Source organism: Bos indicus x Bos taurus, chromosome 15 (genome assembly GCF_003369695.1).
Source record: "Bos indicus x Bos taurus breed Angus x Brahman F1 hybrid chromosome 15, Bos_hybrid_MaternalHap_v2.0, whole genome shotgun sequence".
Lineage (NCBI taxonomy): Eukaryota > Metazoa > Chordata > Mammalia > Artiodactyla > Bovidae > Bos > Bos indicus x Bos taurus.
In genome coordinates, this window is record NC_040090.1 from 28,657,031 (window position 1) to 28,683,981 (window position 26,951).

At 39.1% G+C, this 26,951-nt stretch overlaps 1 protein-coding gene across 2 annotated transcripts in view; it reads right to left on the minus strand.

Annotated features, from left to right (window-relative positions):
* The window catches only part of UVRAG (UV radiation resistance associated), a 329,275-nt gene that overhangs the window by 185,209 nt on the left and 117,115 nt on the right, over nt 1-26,951 (minus strand). The window lies entirely within an intron of this gene.

Consider the following 26,951-nt stretch of genomic DNA (forward strand, 5'->3'; position numbering starts at 1 on the left):
TAGAAATAAAAGTTGCAGAAAAATTTAAGTGAGTTAACTATAAACTCAACCCAGAGCCACAGGCACAAATGGAACAAAATGAGAACAAAGCTTCCAGGATAAACAGAATAATGAACTCAAACTGATCATTTCACAATTCTCTAGCATATTTACAACAGGGAAATAACAGGGGTTACAGTATGTTCTAAAAACACCCTTTCTATGCCCACCTGACTGCCTGTGACGTATTGAGAGCTAAAATGAAGAACTCACGAGAATCTGAGAGACCTCAGAAAATAATCTGATTGAATCCTATCACTTTAAAGATAGGAAACTTGAGGCCCAGAGATATAACTGCATTAGTAAAGGCACTAAAAAAATATCACTGCTATGAAGGCTATTACTTATGGGTATCCAAAAAGAAAAAAAAAAAAAATTAACGATAATTCCAAGAAGACTGAATTAAAGCAGCAGACCTTTTGAAACAAGGAGCACTGAAAAATTAAGAGCTATTTTTTTTGTTGTTTTAATTATGGGTTTGTGCTTTTCTTGGTATCTGTCTTCAAATATAGTTTATATATTTTGTGTACATGTACCTATTTAAAATGTTCAAATTTTCTTAATTCACAGATGATATGATTTTCATGTAGAAAATCATTAGGAATCCACAAAACAACTACAAGAACTAATAATGTCACAGACACAAGTTCAACAAACATTCAGTTATATTTCTGTATGTGGGTCAATAATTTCACAATTACAATCAAAATCACAACAGGTTTTGTTTGTGTTTCTTTTTGTAGAAATTAAGAAGCTGATACTACTAATTATACAGAAAAACAAAGAATCTAGAAGAGATAAACCAATCTTTAAATCTGCCAGATTTCAAGATTTCCTTTTATATAAAGCTACACAATTAAACAATATGGTACTAGTATAGGATCAAGGATGGGCTTCTCTGGTGGCTCACACAGTAAAGAATCCGCCTGCAATGGAGAAGATCCCGGTTCAGTTGCTAGATTGGGAAGATCCCCTGGAGAAGGGAACAGTTACCCACTCCAGTATTCTTGGGCTTCCCTGGTGGCTCAGTTGGTAAAGAATCTGCCTGTAGTGCAGAAGGCCTGTGTTCAACCCCTGGCTTGGAAAGATACCCTTCTCCAGGGCATCTTCCTACCCACTCCAGTATTCTGGCCTGGAGAATTCCATGGATAGAGGAGCCTGGCAGGCTACAGTCCATGGGGTCCCAAAGAATTGGACACGACTGAGCGATTTCACTATAAGGATCAAAAAATAGATCAATGGAACAGAATAAAGAGTATACAAACAGACCTATACATGTATGGTCAATTGGTTTTGGACAAAGGAACGTAGGGAGACTAATAGAAAAGGAAAACTTTGTAAACAAATGGTGCTGCAAACACTGGATAGGGAAAAAATGAATTTCATTCCCAACCTCACAGCAACACATACAAAAAATTAACTCAAGAATATCATAGTAAATATAAAAGCTAGAATCATAAAAACTGTAGAAGAAAACAAAGGAGAAACTCTTGCAACCTTGGGAAAGGCAAAGATTTCTTAGAGAAGACACAAAAGCACTAACCATAAAATTAAAAATGAATAAATTCAGTTCAGTTCAATTCAGTCACTCAGTCGTGTCCGACTCTTTGTGACCCCATGAATCGCAGCACGCCAGGCCTCCCTGTCCATCACCAACTCCCGGAGTTCACTGAGACTCACATCCATCGAGTCAGTGATGCCATCCAGCCATCTCATCCTCTGTTGTCCCCTTCTCCTCCTGCCCCCAGTCCCTCCCAGGATCAGAGTCTTTTCCAATGAGTTAACTCTTCGCATGAGGTGGCCAAAGTACTGGAGTTTCAGCTTTAGCATCATTCCTTCCAAAGAAATCCCAGGGTTGATCTCCTTCAGAATGGACTGGTTGGATCTCCTTGCAGTCCAAGGGACTCTCAAGAGTCTTCTCCAACACCACAGTTCAAAAGCATCAATTCTTTGGGGCTCAGCTTTCTTCACAGTCCAACTCTCACATCCATACATGACCACTGGAAAAACCATAGCCTTGACTAGACGGACCTTTGTTGGCAAAGTAATGTCTCTGCCTTTCAATATGCTATCTAGGTTGGTCATAAATTTTCTTCCAAGGAGTAAGCATCTTTTAATTTCATGGCTGCAGTCACCATCTGCAGTGATTCTGGAGCCCCCAAAAATAAAGTCTGACACTGTTTCCACTGTTTCCCATGAAGTGATGGGACCAGATGACATGATCTTCGTTTTCTGAATGTTGAGTTTTAAGCCAACTTTTTCACTCTCCTCTTTATATACTCCAGGCATAGTACTTTGTCGAATTGATGTTTTGTAAGTATTTTCTCCTAGTCCACGGACTGCTTTTATATTTTTTTAATGGCATCTTTAGATGAACAGAGTTTTTTTTTTTTTCCTTTGGCAATGCCTAATTTATTCATTTAATGAGTTAATGAATGAATAAATCAGGCATTGCCAAAAAAAAAACAAAACAAAACTCTGTTCATCTAAAGATGCCATTAAGAAATATAAAAGCAGTCCGTGGACTAGGAGAAAATACTTACAAAACATCAATTCAACAAAGTACTATGCCTGGAGTATATAAAGAACTCTTACATATTAGTAACAAAGAGACAACCTAATTAAAAATGGGCAAAAGAGTGGAACACTTCACAAAAGAAGATATAAAAGAGCCCGTGCTCTGCGAGAAGAGAAGCCACCGCAATGAGGAGCCTGTACATCACAACTAGAGAAAACTCACATGCACCAATGAAGACCCAGCACAACCAAAAATAAATTATGAAAACAGTAAGATATAAGACAATAAGCATAGGAAAATGTGCTCAAAATCTTAGTCATTATGGAAATTAAAATTAAAATTGTAATGCAATACCATTTCATACCTGACAGGATAACTGAAATTAAAATAACACCTAATGCTAGAAGGACGTGGGGCAAGTAGGACTTGCCTGCACTGGCGGTAAAACAGCGTCATCGCTTTGGAAAACTGTTTCTTATAAAGTTATACACACATCTAACCTGTGACCCAGTATTTCTACTCCTTACCATCTACTCAAGAAATATAAAAAGATATTCACAAGAAGATATTTATAAGAACGTTCACAGAAAACAACCCAAATGTCCATCAAACAAGAGAATTAATAAGCCAACTGTGGTATACTCATTTAATGAAATTCTACTCAGCGTTAAAAAGGAACACAACATTGATATACACAACGATATGAATGACCCTCAAAACATTAGGTTGAGTGAAAAAACTCAGGAACAAAAAAGTACATACTATATGATTCCATTTAAACAAAGTTCAAGAACAGGTAAAACCAAACCATGATGACAGAAATTAAGAGTGGCTGCTTGCCTGTGTCAGGCAGGACTGACTGGGAGAGACCAAGGGAATAAAGCAACTATCTGAAGTGATGGAAATGTTTCATCTCTTGGTTGAGGTGAGAGGTGCACAGGTACACACAGAATTTAAACTTAAGATCTAAGTATTTCACTCTAAGGAAGTTTTACTTCAGTTTTTTAAATGAATAAAACCGGTGAACTCTCCTAACATGAAAGTTACCCTATATAGGACGATGTTAATTTTTGTGAGGGAGCTGGTAACATCAATACCTCTGCCAACATTATTATTATGACACCTTGCACTAAAAAGAGTCAAGACATTATTTGCACTTTCAGAAACCGCCTGATAGTTAGTGAGGACTTCTCAGGTGATCTAAAAAGGAGCAACTCTTCTGAGATTGCTCATGAGATCAGTTCTTCTGCAACTTCCTCGAGACCCCAAAGGAATCCAATAGAGGAGACTATTCTCCATCCCACTGACTCTTGCTCTGTGTGTGCAGGTGTACACTCTCTTAAGAGCAATACTCTCCTATAAAGGTGACTAAAGAAATATAAAACCAAGGAAAGGCCCTTTGTGATGTGGCCCCAGCCTCATTTTCTGCTGTTCTTCCCTTGCACCCACAACTCTAACAACAATGAATGCCTAGCAACTCTCCAAACACATCATGCCACTTCTTCCTTCTGTACCTTTGAGTGAGCTGTTCTGCCTATAAGTTTCCCTCACTCTTAACAGACAAGTACACCCCTAAATCCACTAAGTGGCAGCTCCAGTATACATTCTCCTCCAAAGGCCTTCCCCAACTATCCCAGGCAGGCAGAGGTACTTCTTCCTATGGGGATCCACGACATCATACAGACACTAACACTAACGAAGATGACAGAACCACATTTTATGGCAGCTGTCTATTGCCTTTTCTATTTCTTTACTAGATCCTTCTGAGAAAAAGAAACAAACACGTTTTTTCATTTACATTCCCAGTGCTGAGCACAGAATGTAGCACAAAACATTTTGCTGACTGAATGTCGACTAATGCCTGTATATAAAAGTACAGTCCCCAAATTTTGATTATTTTTATTGATATTGATATACTGATGCTGGGAAAGATTGAAGGCAAAGGAGAAGAGGGCAACAGAGGATGAGATGGTTAGATAGCACCACTGATTCAATGGACATGAATTTGAGCAAACTTCAGGAGACAGTGAAGGACAGGGAAGCCTGGCGTGCTGCAGTCCATGGGATCGCAAAATGTTGGACAGGACTTAGTGACTGAACAACAGTGGATATCAGTGAAAGAGTTAAAAGATTAAAGTGACAGTTCTCTATAACTTCAAAATATATTCAAAATAAAAATCATATAAATTAAAGACCATTCATTCTGGCAAGAAACAAGCAATTTCTACTAAAAATGTTATCAGAATTCTAATTTGATAGGCATTATCAACCCAGAGTAGAAATCAACAAAATAACCTGTTACTTTAAAAGGAGGGAAAATGCTGCCTAAAACTCACTAGTACTATGCAAACAACCTTGTCAAATGGTAAAGACTTTAAAAATAAAAATGATTCATGACCATAATTAATGTATGACTTCAACTATTTGGCTCTCACTGCCCCAGACGCTTTCTGATCTTACCTTAGGGGCTTAAAACACACAGACAGAGTCACATTTCCTCCAATCTTCAGTGTTATCCAAACAGACTTTCAGAGCCCCTGCTACATCAAGACGGAGCTAATAACATCCCCCCTTTCAAACTCAACAGAAGAATAAAAGTTTGACATGTTTTAGGCTTTCAAACATAATATGGGACATCCTGATTCCCCTGGGGGTGAAGAGCTGAAGACCTGACAAGAAAAGAAACAACTGCTTTACCTCCAAACCAACTGCTTTAGCCAGTTTCAAAGGAATGTCTCTTGATTTTGTGAACTGTAAAATGGTACTATATAGAAATATAAACCATCCAGTCATCTGGGTGATTAGTCAATACCAACATGAAGACTATCAAGCAGAGATAAAACTCATCACCACCGGTGCAGGGAGGAGGGGATCAAGTAGCTGCTTGACAGGTATTCTGGCTAGAGCAAATAGATACATGTTATCTCAATATATTTTGAGATATTAGCAAAATTGAAAGTGTGCTAAAAATAATGTTTTGCAGCTAGATTTTGCTGTGAAAGTAAAGATACACAGAATAAAAGGTATTATGTCAAATAAATACTGAGCTCATACCTAGCAGATATTAACAATAATCTCAGCAAAGGAGAAGTGGGAAACAGTTTTTGTTTACTGCATTCAATTTTAAGATGTTGAGTGACAAATTAGAGCAACTAGAAAGTCAGTGAAGTATAGCTCCCTATGGCTTGCAGGGAGAGATGAAAAGGTAAAGACTACATGGGAAAAACAGGATTCTATTCAGAGAAATAGATATTTTATCAATAACGATTTTGTATTCCATATGAAGGAGCTTAGATTTTTATTTGGAAGGTATTAAGAAACTATTAAAAAGTTGTAAGCCAAGAAAGACTTAATTACATTTGTACTTTAGAAAGATCTTACCTTCTGTAACTAGGTTACTGGGATACAGAGAAACAGACTATAAACAGGAAGGCTAGTGTGAGGTTACTTTAATAGTCCTACCAAAAGTTCAGGCACTGTCCTAAACTAAAACAGGAACAGAAAGGATGTAGATGTGAAAAGTTAGAGAGAGATACAAAAAACGATGCCTGAAAACAAATTACCAACATGGAGAATGAAAGAGAGAAACTATCACCACAGATCCTATGGACATTTAAAAGGAATTAAAGGAAATTATGGACAATATGCCAATAAATTTAACAATTTAGATGAAATAGTTGTTTAAAAACCAAAAGTTTCCAAACCAAACTAATGAAACAGAAAACCTGAAGAGCTGCTATCAGTTTAAAAAGCTAAATTTATCATTAAAAACCATCTCACATAGAAAACTACATTCCGATGGCTTCACTGATGAAATACTAGCCTTAATAAAAATCTTTCAAAGAAGAAGGAATGCTTCTGGATTTGTTTTAACAGGCCAGGATAACCTTGATAACAAAACATTACAAGAAAATTACAGACAATACAAAAATCATTAATAAAATTAGCAAATCAAATCTAGAAGTATATGAAAAAGATAATACATCTTGATCAAGTGGATTTATCTGAGGAATACAAGGTTGACTTGGTTGACTTAACATGTGAAAATCAATTATGACAGAATGAAAGACAAAAAGAAACCAATCATTATCTCAAAAGATGCTGCCCAAAGAGCATCTGATAAAATTCAATACCTAATGATTTAAAACAAAAAAACTCAACAAACTAAGGAAAAAGGAGAGCTTCCTCAATCTGATAAAGGGTTAATACAAAAAGTCTGCAGGTAATACCTGATTGAGTTCAGAAACAAGAAAAGATGTCTATTTTCATACTCTATTCAACACTGTACTCAAGACTCAAGCTGTTGTAATAAGCCAATATTAAAAAGTCATAAACAAAGGAAAGGAAGAAGCAAAAATATCTACTCACAGATGCTATATGATTGTGTACATAGAAAAAAATTTTAATCTACAATCAAACTAATAATAAACTTAGCAAGACTAAGACTAATAGACTTCCCTGGTGGTCCAGTGGTTGAGAATCCAACTTGAATGCAGGGGATGCAGGTTTGATCCTTGGTTTGGGAACTAAGATCACACATGCTATGGAGCAACTAAGCCTGTTCACTGCAACTGCTGAACCCAGGGGCCACAAGTAGAGTGTCCACGGGCCACAACGAAAGACCCCACTTGGCGCAACAAACACCTCACAGGAAGCAATGAAGATCTCACGTGGGCAACAATAATGCAATAAAGCCAAATACATTTTTTAAAAAATAAGCAAGATTGCAAGATTCCAGGTTAATACACACAAATTTACTGGTTCAGTTCAGTCGCTCAGTTGTGTCCAACTCTATTTTTACATAATTTCAACAAATAACTAGGAACAAACCTAATAAAAGATGTGAAAAAATCTGTACACTGAAAACTGGAAAATACTGCTGAGAGAAATTAAAAAACACCTAAACAAATACATCCAAGTACTGTTTCAAGGATTGGAGGTTAAGAAGTCAAGGCTCCTGCATTGGCAGGCAGGTTCTTTACCACTGTGCCACTTGGGAAGCGCAGAGAACAGTATGGAGATTTCTTAAAAAAATAAAGTTGTCATATGATCCACCAATCCCACTCCTGGGCATATAACCGAAGAAAACTCTAATTCAAAAAGATACATGCACCCCAGTGTTTTCAGCAGCACTATTTCACAGTCAAGACATGGAACAATCTAAATATCCATCAGCAGATGAATGGATTAAGAAGACATAATACATATATACAGTGGAATATTACTCAGCCATTAAAAAGAATGAATGCCATTTGCAGAAAAATGGATGGACTTAGAGATTATCATACTAAGTGAACTCAGAAAGACAAAGATAAATATCATATGCTATCACTTACATGTGTAATCTAAAAAGAATGATACACATGAACGTATTTACGAAGCAGAAAGAGTCTCGCAGACACAGGAACCAATTTATGGGCTACCAAAGGGAAAATGGGATAGGAGGGACAAATTTGGAATTTGAGATTGACAGATACACACTCTATATATAAAATAAACAATAACAACCTATTCTATACACAGGATAAATAACTCAAATGTCCATCAACAAGATAATGCATAAGCAAACTGGTTTTTCACAGAAAAACCACTCACAGAGATAAAAAGGAACAAACGATTGACCTAGTTGTCTGACGAGGTTGTCTAACGAGGCCTTAAATAGTTGAGGAAAGAAGAGAAGCTGAAGGCAAAGGAGAAAAGGAAACTTATACTGATTTGAACGCAGAGTTCCAAAGAACAGCAAAGAGAGATAAGAAAGTCTTCCTCAGCGATCAGTGCAAAGAAATATAGGAAAACAATAGAATGGGAAAGACTAGAGATCTCTTCAAGAAAATCAGATACCAAGGGAACATTTCATGCAAAGATGAGCACAATAAAGGACAGAAATGGTATGGACCTAACAGAAGCAGAAGATATTAAGAAGAGATGGCAAGAATACACAGAACTATACAAAAAAGATCTTCATGACTCAAATAATCACGATGGTGTGATCACTCACCTAGAGCCAGACATCCTGGAACGTGACATCAAGTGGGCCTTAGGAAGCATCACTACGAACAAAGCTAGTGGAGGTGATGGAATTCCAGCTGAGCTATTTCAAATCCTAAAAGAGGATGCTGTGAAAGTGCTGCACTGAATATGCCAGCAAATATGAAAAAATCAGCAGTGGCCAAAGGACAAGAAGAGATTAGATTTCATTCCAATCCCAAAGAAAGGCAATGCCAAAGAAAGTTCAAACTACCGCACATTGCACTCATCTCACACACTAGTAATGCTCAAAATTCTGCAAGACAGGCTTCAGCAATACATGAACCGTGAACTTCCAGATGTTCAAGCTGGATTTAGAAAAGGCAGAGGAACCAGAGATCAAATTGCCAACATCTACTGCATCACTGAAAAAGCAAGAGAGTTCCAGAAAAACATCTACTTCTGCTTTACTGACTAAGCCAAAGCCTTTGACTATGTGAATCACAACTGTGGAAAATTCTTAAAGAGAAGGGAATATCAGATCACCTTACCTGCTTCCTGAGAAATCTGTATTCAGGTCAAGAAGCAACAGTTAGAATTGGACATGGAACAATGGACTGGTTCCAAATCAGGAAAGGAGTATATCAAGGATATATACTGTCACTCTGCTTATTTAACTTATATGCAGAGTACATCATGTGAAATGCTGGACTGGATGAAGCACAAGCTGGAATCAAGATTGCCAGGAGAAAGATCAATAACCTCAGATATGCAGATGACACCACCCTTATGTCAGAAAGCAAAGAACTAAAGAGCCTCCTGATGAAAGTGAAAGAGGACAGTTAAAAAGTTGGCTTAAAACTCAACATTCAGGAAACCGAGATCATGGCATCCAGTCCCATCACTTTATGGCAAATAGATGGGGAAACAATGGAAACAGTGAGAGACTTTATTTTTGGGGCTCCAAAATCACTGCAGACGCTTCAGCCATGAAGTTAAAAGATGCTTGCTCCTTGGAATAAAAGTTATGACCAACCTAGACAGAATATTCAAAAGCAGAGACATTACTTTACCAACAAAGGTCCATCTAGTCAAGGCTATGGTTTTTCCTGTAGTCATGTATGGATGTGAGAGTTGAACCATAAAGAAAGCTGAGTGCTGAAGATTATTGATGCTTTTGAACTGTGGTGTTGGAGAAGACTCTTGAGAGTCCCTTGGACTGCAAGGAAATCCAAACAGTCCATTCTAAAGGAAATCAGTACTGAACATGCATTGGAAAGACTGATGTTGAAGCTGAAACTCCAATACTTTGGTCACCTGATGTGAAGAAGCAACTATTGGAAAAGACCCTGATGCTGGGAAAGATTGAAGGCGGAAGGAGAAGGGGATGACAGAGGATGAGATGGCTGGATGGCATCACCGACTCAATGGACATGAGTGTGAGTGAACTATGGGAGTTGGTGATGGACAGGGAAGCCTGGCATGCTGAAGTCCACGGGGTCACAAAGAGTTGGACTGAGTGACTGAAATGAGAACTGATCTATACAACAATATGGATAAATTGCAAAAGTATGCTGAACAAAAGTATACCATATGGTTCCATTTATAAGAAGTTCAAGAACAGGAAAAGCTAATAAATGAGGAGGCAATAAGAACAGTGACTCAGCCAGGGTTTGGGGCAAAGGTATAAGAATGACTGGCAAAGTGATATGAGGGAACTTTCCTGGAGAATGAAAAATATTCTATATCTTCACTGAATGATGACAATGCGGGTGTGTATATTTATCAAACTCATCACACTGTACATTTACATTCTCTTTATTTTATATAAATTATACTGCAAAAGAAAAAGAAGAAAACGATCAATGATGTATGGCTTGCGGAACCAGGAAAAGGGTGGTAGTATTTATTGAAAGGGAGGATGGGGGATGAGCAATTTGAGAGTAAAGTTCTACTTTCAGTTTGAGGCGCCTGCGTAACATCTGAGAAGAGGTGTTGAATATGGGTTGAATGTAAGGATCTGGAGCTTAGGAGACAGATCTTGGCTGGAGATAAAAATATGGCAATCATTAACACACAGATGGTTATTAATGCTATGAAAGTAATGACATCATTCTGTAAGACTGTGAGAATGAGAGAGAACAGAGCCTAGAACAGAATTCCGAGGAACATCAATTTTTAAGGGATTAGAAATAAAGAAATAGAAGCTGCAAAAAATTCTGGCCCACAATTCCAGAGCAGAAGGACAGCTGGGAGAGTTGGTGTTACAGCAGTCAAAGAAACAGACTGTCTCCAGGAGGCAATAATCACTGTCATAAAGTCAAGTAACCTGAGACCTAGACAGTCTCTACAGATTTAGCAACAAGAACTTGATTAAAGCCATTTCAAATCTGTTCACCTCGCTCTATGCCTACTGCCCTCATCATCTTCTACCTAATGAATAGATTCCTAAATGGTTCTAAAATTCAACTCTTGCTCTTCTCAATTCCAATCTCAACTTGGTACCAAAAGTAACCCTGCTCATCATTTGATCAGTACTAATTGTTGCTTAGGGGCTTCCCAGGTGGCACAGTGGTGAAGAAGCCACCTGTCAATGCAGGAGATACAAGAGACATGGCCCTGATCCCTGGGTCAGGAAGATCCCCTGGAATAGGAAATGGTAAATCACTCCAGTATTCCTGCCTAGAAAATTTCATGGGCAGAAGGAGCCTGCTGGGCTACAGTCCACGGGGATGCAAAGAGTGGACACAAATGAGCAACTGAACACACACACACACACGCACACACACACACAAACTGTAGTTTATCTGCCCAGCCTGTAGAATGTCTGCCTCACAGAGCTATATCCACAGTCTGATATCGCCACATCACTATGCATCTTGTAACATGTTGACAATCTTTCTAGATCAGGAAACAGAATATAAAGACTAAAGACTGTCCCAACCAGCAAAACAGTCCAATACTCCAGGTTTCTCTTCTCACAGGCTAAGAGAGATAGTAACAAAGTTCTCTGTTTATTGCAATTACAGAAGCTCTAATGCTGCTGCTGCTGCTGCTGAGTCACTTCAGTCGTGTCCGACTCTGTGCGACCCCATAGAGGGCAGCCCACCCAGCTCCCCCGTCCCCAGGATTCTCCAGGCAAGAACACCAGAGTGGGTTGCCATTTCCTTTTCCAGTGCATGAAAGTGAAAAGAGAAAGTGAAGTCGCTCAGTTGTGTCCAACTCTTAGCGACCCCATGGACTACAGCCCACCAGGCTCCCCCGTCCATGGGATTTTCCAGGCAAGAGTATTGGAGTGGGGTGCCATTGCCATCTCCGACAGAAGCTCTAATACATGTCTGTAATTAAACTCCCTTGGAGACAACTATAGAAACATTACAATCTATAACAAAAACTTGCAGTTTAAAAGATTCAGTTCAGTTCAGTTCAGTCGCTCAGTCGTGTCCAACTCTTTGCGACCCCATGAATCGCAGCACGCCAGGCCTCCCTGTCCATCACCAACTCCCGGAGTTCACTCAGACTCACGTCCATTGAGTCGGTGATGCCATCCAGCCATCTCATCTTCTGTCGTCCCCTTCTCCTCCTGCCCCCAATCCCTCCCAGCATCAGAGTCTAGTGCTGTATAATACAGCTAGGCTTAACCACTTTACCTTTCTTCATCTCTGATAGACATGAAATGTTTTACTCCAGGATCTAAATTATAGCTAGTTTTAACAGTTATGGCTTGTCATATATATATAACATATAATATAATATATATATAATAATATATATTATAGTTATATATATATATATAACTATATATAGTTCCTTTATGTATACATCTAAAGGTAATGAACATATATGAACTTCTAGTTATGTTTATATTACCTTCCATCAATGATAAAAGGATTTTTTTGAAGGATTTTGACTTAAAAGGCTATGACTATAATTTTTTCCAGAGTAAATTTTCAACATTTTTTTTTAGAATTCTAGTCAAATAAATCTGGATACAACTGTCATGAATCACCACAATGCTCCAAACTTCTAACCTAAAAAAACCCACAAAATTAAACATAGTATTGTCTTAAGCTACCAAATTTATTGTAATTTATTACCCATCAATAGAAAATCGGTACTCTCTTCCAACCAAATCTTGTCTACCCAGCTTTCAAGGTCAGCTCAAATGTCATTTCTTCATTATTTCATTTACAGAGCACATTATCACATTAGTCAAGATAATACCTGTACTTAATACATCTTTAGCCTAATCCTTTGTCTGATAAGACTCAACCCATATTTTAATTTATTCATTCATCCTCTCTTCACACTGAGCACCTTCCATGTTGCTAACACTGAGTCTGGTGTTGAGATTTAAGTCACTGGAGTCTGTCAGTTCAGAAACAGACTATTTATTCACATATTCTGGAGAAGGCAATGGCACCCCACTCCAGTACTCCTTTGCCTGGAGAGTCCCATGGATGGAGGAGCCTGGCAGGCTTCAGTCCATGGGGTCGCTAAGAGTTGGACACGACTGAGCAACTTTGCTTTCACTTTTCACTTTTGTGCACTGGAGAAGGAAATAGCAACCCACTTCAGTGTTCTTGCCTGGAGAATCGCAGGGACGGGGGAGCCTGGTGGGCTGCCATCTGTGGGGTTGCACAGAGCTGGACACGACTGAAGTGACTTAGCAGCAGCAGCAATATTCACATGTTCAGTCAACAAACACTTAGGTGCCTAAATGTGAGCCCATGCCCTGTGTCAGGTAATGGAAGTACACAGATCAGAGATACACCTTATATTCATAATGCACAAACTCTGGAGAAATGGGTATGTAAAAAATTATAATAGTGTGGTACTATGGTAGAGATATGTACAGAGTGACAGCTGAGCTAAAAGGAGAGGCATCTGTTTTAGGGCTTGTGTCGAGTAGAAGTAAAGGTCTCAGTTCAGTCGCTCAGTCGTGTCTGACTCTTTGTGACCCCAAGAACCACAGCATGCCAGGCCTCCCTGTCCATCACCAACTCCCGATCCACCCAAACCCATGCCCATTGAGTCGGTGATGCCATCCAACCATCTCATCCTCTGTCGTCCCCTTCTCCTCCTGCCCTCAATCTTTCCTAGCATCAGGGTCTTTTCAAATGAGTCAACTCTTCGCACCAGGTGGCCAGAGTATTGGAGTTTCAGCTTTAACATCAGTCCTTCCAATGAACACCCAGGACTGATCTCCTTTGGATGGACTGGTTGGATCTCCTTGCAGTCCAAGGGACTCTCAAGAGTCTTCTCCAACACCACAGTTCTTCTTTTAAGAAGAAGTAAAAACTACGCTGGTATTAAAAATAGGAGTAGAATTAGCTAGGTGGAAAAAAAGAAAGATATTCCGGATAAAAGGAAAAGCAAATACAAAAACAGAAAAAAAGGCTGCATAACATTTTCAACAACTGCAGGTACCTTTAGCAAGGCTAGAGCACAGGGCTGTATGGGAGAGGATGGCAAGAGACGAGGGTTTAAAGGTAGACAGAGGTTAGATTATGAAGGCTTGGCAGATCAGGCTAAGGAGTTTTATTCCCAAGCCACGGGATAAAGTTTAAAGTGGGAGACCTGATCAAATAGATGTTTTAAACTTAAGACTACTTTGGGCTGGGAGGTCCCCGGTGGTCCAATGGTTATGACTCTGTGCTCCCACTGCCCTGGGAAACTAAGATTCCACAAACCAAGCAGTGGGGGAGGGGGAGGCGGGGGAAACCACTTGGGCTGCAGTGTGAGAAGACCCCGGTACTGCCTAGTACAAAACGACGCGGAAATTCCTTTCTAGAAGAGGAAGAATTCAGGGAGAAGCCCAGAAATAGATACTATTTGATAAGGCTACCCCTCATCTCAGCTGCTGTCCTCCTTAATAACCCTGGGAGCATGGCTCTATCTACAATTCATATTATGCTGTGATCATCTGTTTACCGCCTTTCTCCAGCACTGGATTCCACACTCCTGGAAAACCTAGACCCACACCTTACTAGTGTCTGTGCTCTTGAGCTTCCCCGCCGTGCTGACACAGACCGCCACTGTGCAGCTTCCCCTCCATCCCTCAGGAGTAGGGAGGCGCCTATCTCACCCTTTCTCTTAAACTTTCAAAGCACAGCAAATGATATATAACAGATGGCTATTTGAAGATTTCTTATGGTTCTGTTTTCCTCGGATTCTATGAAATATTCGTTGACTGATATTTACTCATGTTTTCTTATAAGTGTATCAATCATAAATTCCTGAAGAACTGCCTTGAGAACTTTTATTATTATTATTATTATTATTATTGCACTCCGCAGTTTGTGGGATCTTTGTCCCAGATCAGAGCTAGAACCCACGTCCCCTACAGTAGAATTGTGAAGTCTTAACTACTGGACCTTCAGAGAAATCCTGAAAACATTTATTTAAAGTTTACAAATCATGTAAGATTAGAGTACAAATTTCTGATTTCAAAAGCCCTCTAACAGAGTGATTTCTCTAAAGGAACATAGCAATTAAGATGTGTCTGCCTGAAACAAAGCAGAGAAGATCTAGCACTTCTCATTCTAGACACTATAATATGTGTCTAGTAAGAGAGCCTGACTTTTTCCAGCAATCACATTCCATTGATCATTAACACTGACTTGACTGCTGATTAAAGGTTCAATGTCTTTTTCACTCAGACTGTGTCCATATGTCAAGTCTTCCTCTTCTTGTACAATTTGTTTGGGAACTTAATTTATCGCAATTAAATTCCAACTTGAAATTAAAGCTGGGCTGAATATAATCTACCTTCCATTCCCCAGAGATCATTTTATATACTGATTCTGTTATACAAAATAATCACCATCTCTACAGGCGCCACATTATCACTGTATTAGCTAACTTTTTTCATTCTGCATAAGTTTCTATCAGATCAGATCAGATCAGTCGCTCAGTCGTGGCCTACTCTTTGCGACCCCATGAATCGCAGCATGCCAGGCCTCCCTGTCCATCACCAACTCCCGGAGTTCACTCAGACTCACGTCCATCGAGTCAGTGATGCCATCCAGCCATCTCATCTTGTGTCGTCCCCTTCTCCTCCTGCCCCCAATCCCTCCCAGCATCTTAGTTTAAATGCTCAGATCATGATGTCCTAAAGGGCAGAACTATGTCTCTGTTGTTTGCCATTATACCCCCAGCATATTGCAATTTCCAACCTGTTCAGTTCAGTTCTCAGTCGAGTATGACTCTTTGCAGCCCCAGGGACTGCAGCACGCCAGGCTTCCCTGTCTATCACCAACTCCTGGAGCTTGCTGAAACTCATGTCCATCAAAGGAGTCAGTGATGCCATCCAACCACCTTATACCCTTCTGTCATACCCTTCTCTTCTTGCCTCCAATCTTTCCCAGCATCAGGTTCTTTTCCAATGAGTCAGTTCTTTGCATCAGGTGGCCAAAATACTGGAGCTTCAGCTTTAGCATCAGTCCTTCCAATGAACATTCAGGACTGATTTCCTTCAGGATGGACTGGTTGGATCTCCATGCCATCCAAGGGACACTCAAGAGTCTTCTCCAACACCACAGCTCAAAAGCGTCAATTCTTCAGCACTCAGCTTTCTTTATAGTCCAATTCTCACATTCACACAGGACTACTGGAAAAGCCACAGCTTTGACTAGATGGGCCTTTGTCGGCAAAGTAATGTCCCTGCTTTTTAAAATGCTGACTAGGTTGGTCATAGCTTTCTTCCAAGGAGCAAGCATCTTTTAATTTCATGGCTGCAGTCACCACCTGCAGTGATTTTGGAGCCCCCAAAATAAAGTCTCACTCTTTGCATTGTTTCCCCATCTATTTGCCATGAAGTGATGTGAATGGATGCCATAATTTTCATTTTTTGAAAGCTGAGTTTTAAGCCAGCTTTTTCACTCTTATCAAGAGGCTCTTTAGTTCCTCTTTGCTTTCTGCCGTAAGGGTAGTTATCATCTGCATATCTGATGTTATTGATATTTCTCCCTGCAATCCTAATTCCAGCTTGTGCTTCCTCCAGTCGGCATTTTGTGTGATATACTCTGCATGTAAGTTAATAAGCAAGGTGACTACATACAGCCTTGATGTACTCCTTTCCCAATTTGGAGCCAGTCTGTTGTTCCAGGTCCGGTTCTAACTGTTGTTTCTTGACCTGCATACAGATTTCTCAGGAGGCAAATAAGGTAGTCTGGTATTCCCAGCTCTTTAAGAATTTTCCACAGTTAGTTGTGGTCCACACAGTCAAAGGCTTTGGCATAGTTAATTAAGCAGAAGTAGATGTTTTTCTGGAATTCTCTTGTTTTTTTCTATGACTCAACGGATGTTGGCAATTTGATCTCTGGTTTCTCTGCCTTTTCTAAATCCAGCTTGAACATCTGGAAGTTCTCAGTTCACGTACTGTTGATGCCTAGCTTGCAGAATTTTGAGCATTACTTTGCTAGCATATGAGATGAGTGCAACTATGCAGTAGTTTGAACACTCTTTGGCACTTCTTTTCTTTGGGACTGGAATGAAAACTGACCTTTTCCAGTCCTGTGGCCACTGCTGAGTTTTCCAAATTTGCTGCATATTGAGTGCAGCACTGTCACAGCATCATCTTTTAGGATTTGAAATAGTTCAGCTGGAATTCCATCACCTCTACTAGCTTTGTAGTGATGCTTCCTAAAGCCCACTTCACTTCACATTTCAGGATGTTTGGCTCTAGGTGAGTGATCACACCATCATGGTTATCTTTTCTGCATGGTTCTTCCGTGTATTCTTGGCACCTCTTCTTAGTATCATCTGTTTCTGTTAGGTCCATACCATTTCTGTCCTTTATTGAGCCCATCTTTGCATGAAATATTCCCTGCTACTGCTGCTGCTATGACTTCAGTCGTGTCTGACTCTGTGCGACCCCATAGACGGCAGCCCACCAGGCTCCCCCGTCCCTGGGACTCTCCAGGCAAGAACACTGGAGTGGGTTGCCATTTCCTTCTCCAATGCATGAAAGTGAAAAGTGAAAGGGAAGTCACTCAGTCATGTCCAACTCTTCACAAACCCATGGACTGCAGCCTACCAGGCTCCTCAGTCCATGGGATTTTCCAGGCAAGAGTACTGGAGCGGGGTGCCATTGCCTTCTTCTAGGTATCTCTAATTTTCTTGAAGAGATCTCTAGTCTTTCCCATTCTATTGGTGGATCATATGTTTTCCTCTATTTATTTGCATTGATCACTTAGAAAGGCTTTCTCATCTCTCATTGCTATTCTTTGGAACTCTGTATTCAGATGGATATACCTTTCCTTTTCTCCTGTGCCTTTCACTTCTTTTCTCAGCTCTTTGTAAGGACTCCTCAGACAATCACTTGACGTTTTTGCGTTTCTTTCTCTTGGGGATGGTTTTGATCACTGCCTCCTGTACAACGTCACGAACCTCCATCCATAGTTCTATTACGAAAGTCAGAGTTAAATTGAAGAAAGTAGGGAAAACCACTAGACCATTCAGGTATTATCTAAATCAAATCCCTTATGATTATACAGTGGAAGTGACAAATAGATTCAAGGGATTAGATCTGATAGACAGAGTGCCTGAAGAACTGTGGACAGAGGTTTGTTTCCAACCTGTAGTACTCAATAAATACACAGTGAGTAAATAGCTGAATGAATGAACATGTTGAACAAGACTAGATAAAAACAGAGGGTTTCCCTGATGACTCAGACTGTAAAAAATCCACCAGCAACATGGGAGAGCTGTGTTTGATCCCTGGTTGAGCAGATCCCCAAGAGGAAGGCATGGCAACCCACGCCAGTATTCTTGCCTGGAGAATCCCCACGGACAGAGGAGCTTGGTTAGAGTCTGTGGGGTGGCAAAGAGTCGGACACAACTGTGAGACTAAGCACAGTGCAGATTAAAACAGAGCCCTACACTATGCCATTAGAAATTTCCCTCTAGGTTGATAAGTCATTAAGCAGTTACAAATCTTCCTATCTTTACTATCATCTAGCTTATCCTTCTTATTTCTCCCTGAGTTTTTAATACATAGCTTGCCAAAGACACTACTAGAGTTATTATCTGGATCTACAAATCTACTTATCCTTTCAAACTGGACACATTAGTCTGAGTTAACTTTCTGGGGAAAGGCTCATTAAAGGGAAGGGATTTAAGCTTCAATCTGAAGGAAGGGTAGGTATGAATTTGACAACTGTATGTAAGAGAACAGTATTGGGAATAGCTTTTCAAAGTGATTAAGGGAGCAGAGAGCACTGCATGTGAAAAACAGGAACAGGTAGTGTGCTAAAGCAAAGGGCACATGAAGGCAACATTACTGAATCTGGGAAGGTTGATCAGAGCCAAATTGCTGTGGACTTTGAACACCTGAGAAATCTTCTGTATCTTCATAGCACCTACAGCAGTCTTGGACACATGGGAATCACTAAAATACTTGTTGATGGGTTTACTAAATATGATAGCTTCCCTAAAGACCAGAGGTCTATAAGCTTGCTTCTACATTCCTCCGTCTAGAAGGAATATATGCATATAGTTGAGAAGAATACACACAGTCTCCTTGTAATGGCATTAAATAAGACAGAACACTACTGCTACTTATGAAATCAACATACCCTCATGGAAAAGTAAATGGCAGCATCGTGAGTGGGAAAGTCCTATTGAAAGACAGTAGGTGGTGTGAAAGCATGTGATAATGACTGTGTCAGGTCTAACCAAGATGTGTCCTCAAAAACTAACAAGCAGCACTAATGAAGTCAAAGTTATAGAACAATAATCAACTCTGTGAATTTCCAATTTACATCTCAAAAACTCACTTCAGGCAAGAACAACCAGAGTTGGCCTAAAAGCAGGCTAAATCATTCCCAGATTTTTTTCATAATACCATCCATGTGCTAAAATATAAGTTTAATTTAAAATATATTCATTGTACAATACACATATTTGAAGAAGTACATACAAAAGCACTTCAAAATTAGAAACAAGAAAGAGGGCAAACTAGGATGCAGGCAAGGCTTTAAAACTTAAAAGTGATACTATATATGACTTCATGCCAGTAAACTAAAAAAGAAGTAAATGGTTTTCTAGAAAACTATTAATTACCAAGTTGTCACAAGAGATTAAAAATCTGGTTAGATTAATAACCATGAAGAAATCAGAAAGGTAACCAAAGAGTAATACCTTGTGGAGCCAGAGAGACCATGGGCCCTAATGGTTCTATATGTGAGAACTACCACCTAAATCTAAATTACATAAATTGCCTCACATCATGAGAAAATACAGAGCTTCTCTATTCACTTTAGGCTAGTTTAACCTTTACCAGTTTTGATTTGAACAGGAACAGCACACATAAAAATAAAACTGTCTGCCTCAATTATAAAAAACTGTAAAGAATAAAATATTAGTGTCAATAAATACATCATAAGCAACTAAAATTTATCCCAGGATAATACAGATGCCTTAACATCCTTAAGGCTGGGTAATTCATTACATTAATAGAACAAAGGAAAACAAGAAACACTAAACTTGTTCCTGAGAAAAATCCTTAGTTATACTAGACATAGAAACTTTCTTATTTGATAAAAGGAATTATCAGAAAACTCCAACTTATAATCAATGGTGAAATGTCAGAATATCAAGGAAGCCCTCTGTGGCAAACTGAATTTTCCATATATGACCACAATAATATCTCCCATCCTGCAATAGAGTCTTCATATTTCCCCACCAAGAGGTAGAATCTATTTCTCTGCTCCTTGAATCTGCGCAGGCTCTGTGACTGCTTTAACAAACAGAATATGGCAGGAATGACCCTGAGCTACCGCTACCTTTAGGCATAACCCTTAATTTCTACTTCCCCTCTCTAAACACTCACTCTGGGACAAACCAAATTCCATGTAAGAAATCTGACTACCCTGAGAATGCCGTATGTGAGGAAGCTGCACATGCACAGAAGTACTTGGAGGAAAAGAGAGATGGTTGGCCAGTCTCCACTGTTCCAGCCATCCCAGCTGAGACACCAAATATGTCAGTGAAGAAGCATCCATTACATCCAGCCCAGATGAATCTTCAGACGACCCCAGCCACAGCTGCCATCTCATTACAACTTCTTGAAAGGTCTCCAGGGAAAACAACCAAGCTAAGCTTAAAGGCATCCCACAGAACTGTAAGGATCTGAGGATAATAAATTGTTGTTTTCAACTGTTAAGTTTGGGAATGTCTTGCTATGTGATAACAGAATACTCACTGTGGAGGGCTTAGCCAATGTAATAAGGTACAAAAAGCAAGACGAATACACTTAGAAAATAAGAGACAAAACTGTCACCATTTACAAAGGATATTATAACTTACATAATACACCCTAGAGAGTCAAGACAAACTATTAGTATAAAAGACTTCAGTAAAGTAACTGGATGCAAAATCAGCATGCATAATCCAGAATGTTTTTAATTTAAACAGCTTCTCCATTAACTTTGTGTGATATGCTGAATAGACCAATTATCTCAATTGGTGGAATCACTGTACCAGTGCAGTATTAAATATAACTGCCTTACCACAATTGTACTGTTTGGCTTTGCTTTTGGCTTATGGACATAGATTGTAATCTTTAATGCTGGTCAACCTGCTTATAAATTTAAATGCCTGAATGCACGAAAGATGGGCCAAGAAGAATGTATTTGAAGTAGTATATATTCATTCCAAAAATACTGTCTAAATCTCATCACTCTCAGGCCTCATTAAAAATAAGCCACTGCCTTGAGACAGCCTATGCCACCAAATTAACATTTCTGAGTGTGAATTTCACTATCCTGCACTCTATACACAAGATGTCCCTTCCATTCCAGGAGACTCTTCCTGCTATATAAACATCCCTTCATCCTTATTACATGCTCTTATACCACTCTATAGACCCTCAAAATTCTTCCAGTCCAAGAGCTTTCTTTATTTCTTTCCTGAAGACTTCAGGGATATCACATTGGCTTCTCCTTTTTCTAAATCTATACTGTATTATGAATAAAACTGTAATATTGTTTGCTATGAAAAATTTATAATGACTCACTCATGAGTGTATAGGTTAGGCATGATGACTCCTGTCAGTTATATTAGGTTATCATAAAGCAATCATTGCTGCTGCTTCTTTATCAATGCATGGATCATTTAACCTGCAAATAAATATGAATTTTTTTTCACATTACCTTTTCATTTTCCATGTCCAGCTTTAGTAATACGTGTAACATCTACACTGTTTTGCAGCATGTAAAACAACACTGATGCAGATACTGGCAGATGATTCATCTTGAAAACAGACAATGTAAACTTACAGTATCGATATATACAATACAGAGTTGTAAATGTATTATCTTTTCCATATTATTTTCTTAAGGACGCTTTTCTCTAGCTTACTTTACTGTAAGAATACAGAATATAATACATATAACATCCTAAATATGTGTTAATTGACCGTTATCTTACTGGTAAGGCTTCCCAGCCAACATTAGGTTACCAGTAGTTAAGTTTTGGGGAAACCAAAAGTTATAGGCGAATTCTCAACTGCATGAGGTTAGCATCCCTAACCCCTGCACTGTATAAGGGTCAACTGTAACTAGGAAATCTCACTGTCAACTAAGGTCATCTGTATGGTCAAAGGACCATGATAATGTTAGTATTCAGAGCTATTTTAGAGGTCTTTTAATTCAGTGCTCTCATTTTAAATATGTAAATGGAACCCCAGTTCACTAAAGACATTTGCCAAAATCGCAAAATCACATCAGTCAGAAACCAGGAACTGAAGTTCAAATTCCTAACTTCCAATTCACTTTTCCACTCTGTACCACACTGCCTTGTTATCCTCTTTGTCACATCTGCATGCTATATTTATACTTACACAAATGGTCTCATTACTAGTATTAGAAAGTAAAAATCCAAAATGTTTTCCTGCAATCCTCTATTGCTAATACATAAGATTAACTTTGCTCATTTGGGTTTTTAGTACAGTATTTCAGAATCAGCTTAAAAAATTTCTCCATTTGGCCTACTATCTGAAGAAAATGAGCAAATACAGAATTCCTTATAAATTGGCAGTTTTGTTGCAGCTTTAACTGGACACAAATCAAAATTACTGCCGTGTCTCCAAAGACATGCTCCAACTAGCACACTACTATTTAAAACTCTGCAAGTCTGTTCCAAAAAAGGAAACCAATACAAGTCTCTTTTTTCATCCCTTTTCTTCCCATTGGATCACCAGTTCATTACTAGTCTCACACATTTACAAATGTCTCCTAAGTCTTTTAGTCACTGATAAGCAAAGAATACTGATGCTTGGAAAGACAGGCCAGGAGGATAAGGGGAGGACAGAGGATGAGATGGTTGGATGACATCACTGACTCGATGGACATGAGTTTGAGCAAGCTCCAGAGTTGGTGATGGACAGGGAAGCCTGTCATGCTGCAGTCCACAGGGTCGCAAAGAGTCGGATAAGACTGTGATACTGAACTGAAGCAAAAAATCATCAACAGTATTGTAAAGAGACTTTACAATATTGTAGTCTTTAGTCCATAAGTTCATGCAGCCTCCTGAGTTCTACACAGTACGTATGCATGCATGTATGCATATATGCATGTGTGTGTATATATATACACACACATATATATATGTTTTGGCGCTAGTGGTAAAGAATCCACCTCCCAGTGCAGGAGATACAAGAAACGCAGCTTGAATCCCTGGGTCTGGAAGATCCCCTGAAGCAGGAAATGGCATCCCACTCTAGTATTCCTGCCTGGAAAATTACATGGACAGAGGACCCTGATGGGCTATCGTCCACTGGGCCAAAAAGAATCAGACATGACTGAGCAATTAACACACATACACATACACACACACACACACACACACACACACACACACACACACGTGTAGGGATTCATATACGGATGCATTACTACAGTGAGAAGGAAATTCAACTGGAAGCTAAATGATCTGATTCTACCTCAGTTCTACCAATTTAAGAGCTATGACTTGGAGGATACTACACAATCACTCTATTCATCTCTAAATTCTGAGTTCTCTATGGAAAGGGATCAGATTATATTAATCTTTTTAACTTCCACTCTGCTGTCCCTGGTCCACAGGAGGCTTTCCATAAGTTTGGCTCAATTCAAATTTGAATGGGAAAAAAGAGAAACAAAGAAAATGATATAGAGGTAGCAAGGTAGGATCCACACCTTGTATTAAAGTGGAGTATAAAGTCCTTTTTTACCCTGAAGTTATTACTAAAATGGTCTTCAGGACATCAAAATCCTTGGGAACAGCCTAACTTACACTTTAGGCCAAGAAAGAGTAACAAAGACTAGATTTACTCTCCTATCTAAAACTACTAAAAAAAAAACTAAAACACATGTGAAACAGTGGTCTTTTCATTGCTCATCAGGTAACAAAGGACAGTGATACCTGAGAAATATAAAGTGAGCCCTGTGATTGCCCCCAACTCACTGCCTAGAGGAACAGATGAAAGCACAGGGAGGGAGATCCCAACAGAGTACAGAGATCTCCCTGAGTTAAAGAGAAAGCTGAAAGTCCAGAGGAAACCACACATGCTGGAGCTCTCAGCCCATAGTACTGGAGAAGACAGAGCCCAAAGAGAAAATTCCAGAACTCAAAAATCTGTAGAATATTTAAGTATTTAGCTGTGTACAAATCCAGTGAATCATCTGAGGAAACTTCTCAAGACCAAGGGGGGGGAAAATGTCACCTAGACATTTCTAGAAAGGACTAGAAAAAAAGCAAGCAGAGACTGCAGAGGGCCAGGAATGGTGCCTATTCCTTCTAGAAATGATATGGCCCATAATCCATGGGCCATTTAATAAAGTATTGGGAATAGTATGTGGATAAAATCAACCCTAGACTAAATGCCTTACAAAACTAACTTAAAAACAAGACCTGAATGGATGAAAGCTTTTCCAAGTAACATAACTGTATCTCTGAATAAACCTCAAGAATATTACAGGACTACAAAAATACCCCACAAACAAGTAGGCAAATTTACAATGTCTGCCAACCTATCCAAAATTACCATACATGCAAAGAAGAAAACAGAATCCAAAATAAGTAGCAGTATCAATCAATCGATCAAAATTGGTACAGAATTAACACTGATGATACAGTTAGTACAAGGCCACTGAAACACTTATTGCAATTATAATTCACATGTTCAAAAACTAGATAGAAAAGATTGAACATGTTAGAGACATGGAAAAAATTTTAAAGACCCAAACTGAACTTCTAGAGAAGAAAACTTTATGATGTTTGAAAAGGAAAAAAGAAAAATAGTGGATAAAGAAACTAGACATTAGAGAAGAACAGCTAAATGTCTATGGACATTTGAATAGGAAATATTCAAAATGAGAAAGAAATAAGACTAAAACAAAAAGAAAACAAAGCATCAATGAATGGTGGGACAATTTCACAAGACCCTATATATATATATATATATATATATATATATATATAAATTGTAGTTCAAGAAGGAGAAAACAATAAAGAGACAGAAAAAAATATTTGAAAAATTAATGCCTGAAAAATTTCCAAATCAGATGAATATTCAGTTCAGTTCAGTTCAGTCACTCAGTCGTGTCCGACTCTTTGCGACCCCATGAATTGCAGCACGCAAGGCCTCCCTGTCCATCACCAATTCCCGGAATTCATTCAAATTCATGTCCATTGAGTTGGTGATGCCATCCAGCCATCTCATCCTCTGTCGTCCCCTTCTCCTCCTGCCCCCAATCCCTCCCAGCATCAGGGTTTTTTCCAATGAGTCAACTCTTTGCATGAGGTGGCCAAAGTACTGGAGTTTCAGCTTCATCATCAGTCCTTCCAATGAACACCCAGGACTGATCTCCTTTAGGATGGACTGGTTGGATCTCCTTGCAGTCCAAGGGACTCTCAAGAGTCTTCTCCAGCACCACAGTTCAAAAACATCAATTCTTTGGCGCTCAGCTTTCTTCACAGTCCAACTCTCACATCCATACATGACCAGTGGAAAAACCATAGCCTTGACTAGATGGACCTTTGTTGGCAAAGTAGTATCTCTGCTTTTCAATATACTATCTAGGTTGGTCATAACTTTTCCTTCCAAGGAGTAAGCGTCTTTTAATTTCATGGCTGCAATCACCATTTGCAGTGATTTTCGAGCCCCAAAAAATAAAGTCTGACACTGTTTCCACTGTTTCCCCATCTATTTCCCAGGAAGTGACGGGACCAGATGCCATGATCTTCGTTTTCTGAATGTTGAGCTTTAAGCCAACTTTTTCACTCTCCTCTTTCACTTTCATCAAGAGGCTCTTTAGTTCCTCTTCACTTTCTGCCATAAGGGTGGTGTCATCTGCATATCTGAGGTTATTGATATTTCTCCCAGCAATCTTGATTCCAGCTTGTGCTTCTTCCAGCCCAGCGTTTCTTCGATGTACTCTGCATATAAGTTAAATAAGCAGGGTGACAATATACAGCCTTGACGTACTCCTTTTCCTATTTGGAACCAGTCTGTTGTGCCATGTCCAGTTCTAACTGTTGCTTCCTGACCTACATATAGGTTTCTCAAGAGGCAGGTCAGGTGGTCTGGTATTCCCATCTCTTTCAGAATTTTCCAGTTTATTGTGATCCACACAAAGGCTTTGGCATAGTCAATAAAGCAGAAATAGATGTTTTTCTGGAATTCTCTTGCTTTTTCGATGATCCAGCGGATGTTGGCAATTTGATCTCTGGTTCCTCTGCCTTTTCTAAAACCAGCTTGAACATCTGGAAGTTTAGGAACCCACAGATCCAAGAATCCCCAACAAGTTCCAAGGATAAGAAACACAAAAAAAAACTACACCAAAGCACACCATAATCAAATTGCTCACAGCAATAATAAAGAAGAAATCTTAAAAGCAGCCTGAGAAAATGACATAAAGGGGAACAAATACAAGAATCACAAATTTCACATCAGAAACCGTACAAGCTAGAAGACAGCAGAGTAACATCTTTAAAGAATTAAAAGAAAAAAACTTAACCCAGATTTCCTTACTCAGTGAGACTATCTTTCAAAAACCAAGATGGTATAAAGACATTTTCAGACATACAAAAGGTGAAACAGTTCAATTACCAGCAGAAATGCACCATAAGAAATGCAAAAGGAAATACTTCAGGCATAAGGAAAATGATACCAGATGGAAACGTGGATCTACATTTGAGAATGAATAGCATCAGAAACGATAGCTATGTGGGCAAACATAAGATTGTTATTATTTAATCTTTTTAAAAGTTAATCAACTGTTTAAAGCACAAATAATAATGTATCATGGAGTTTATAACATATGTAGAAGTAAAATATATGACGAAAGTAACAAAAAGGCTAGTAAGAGAAAAATGTGTCACTGATGTGAAGTCCTTAATACTGTACGTGGCACAGCATACCATCACTTGAAGACGTACA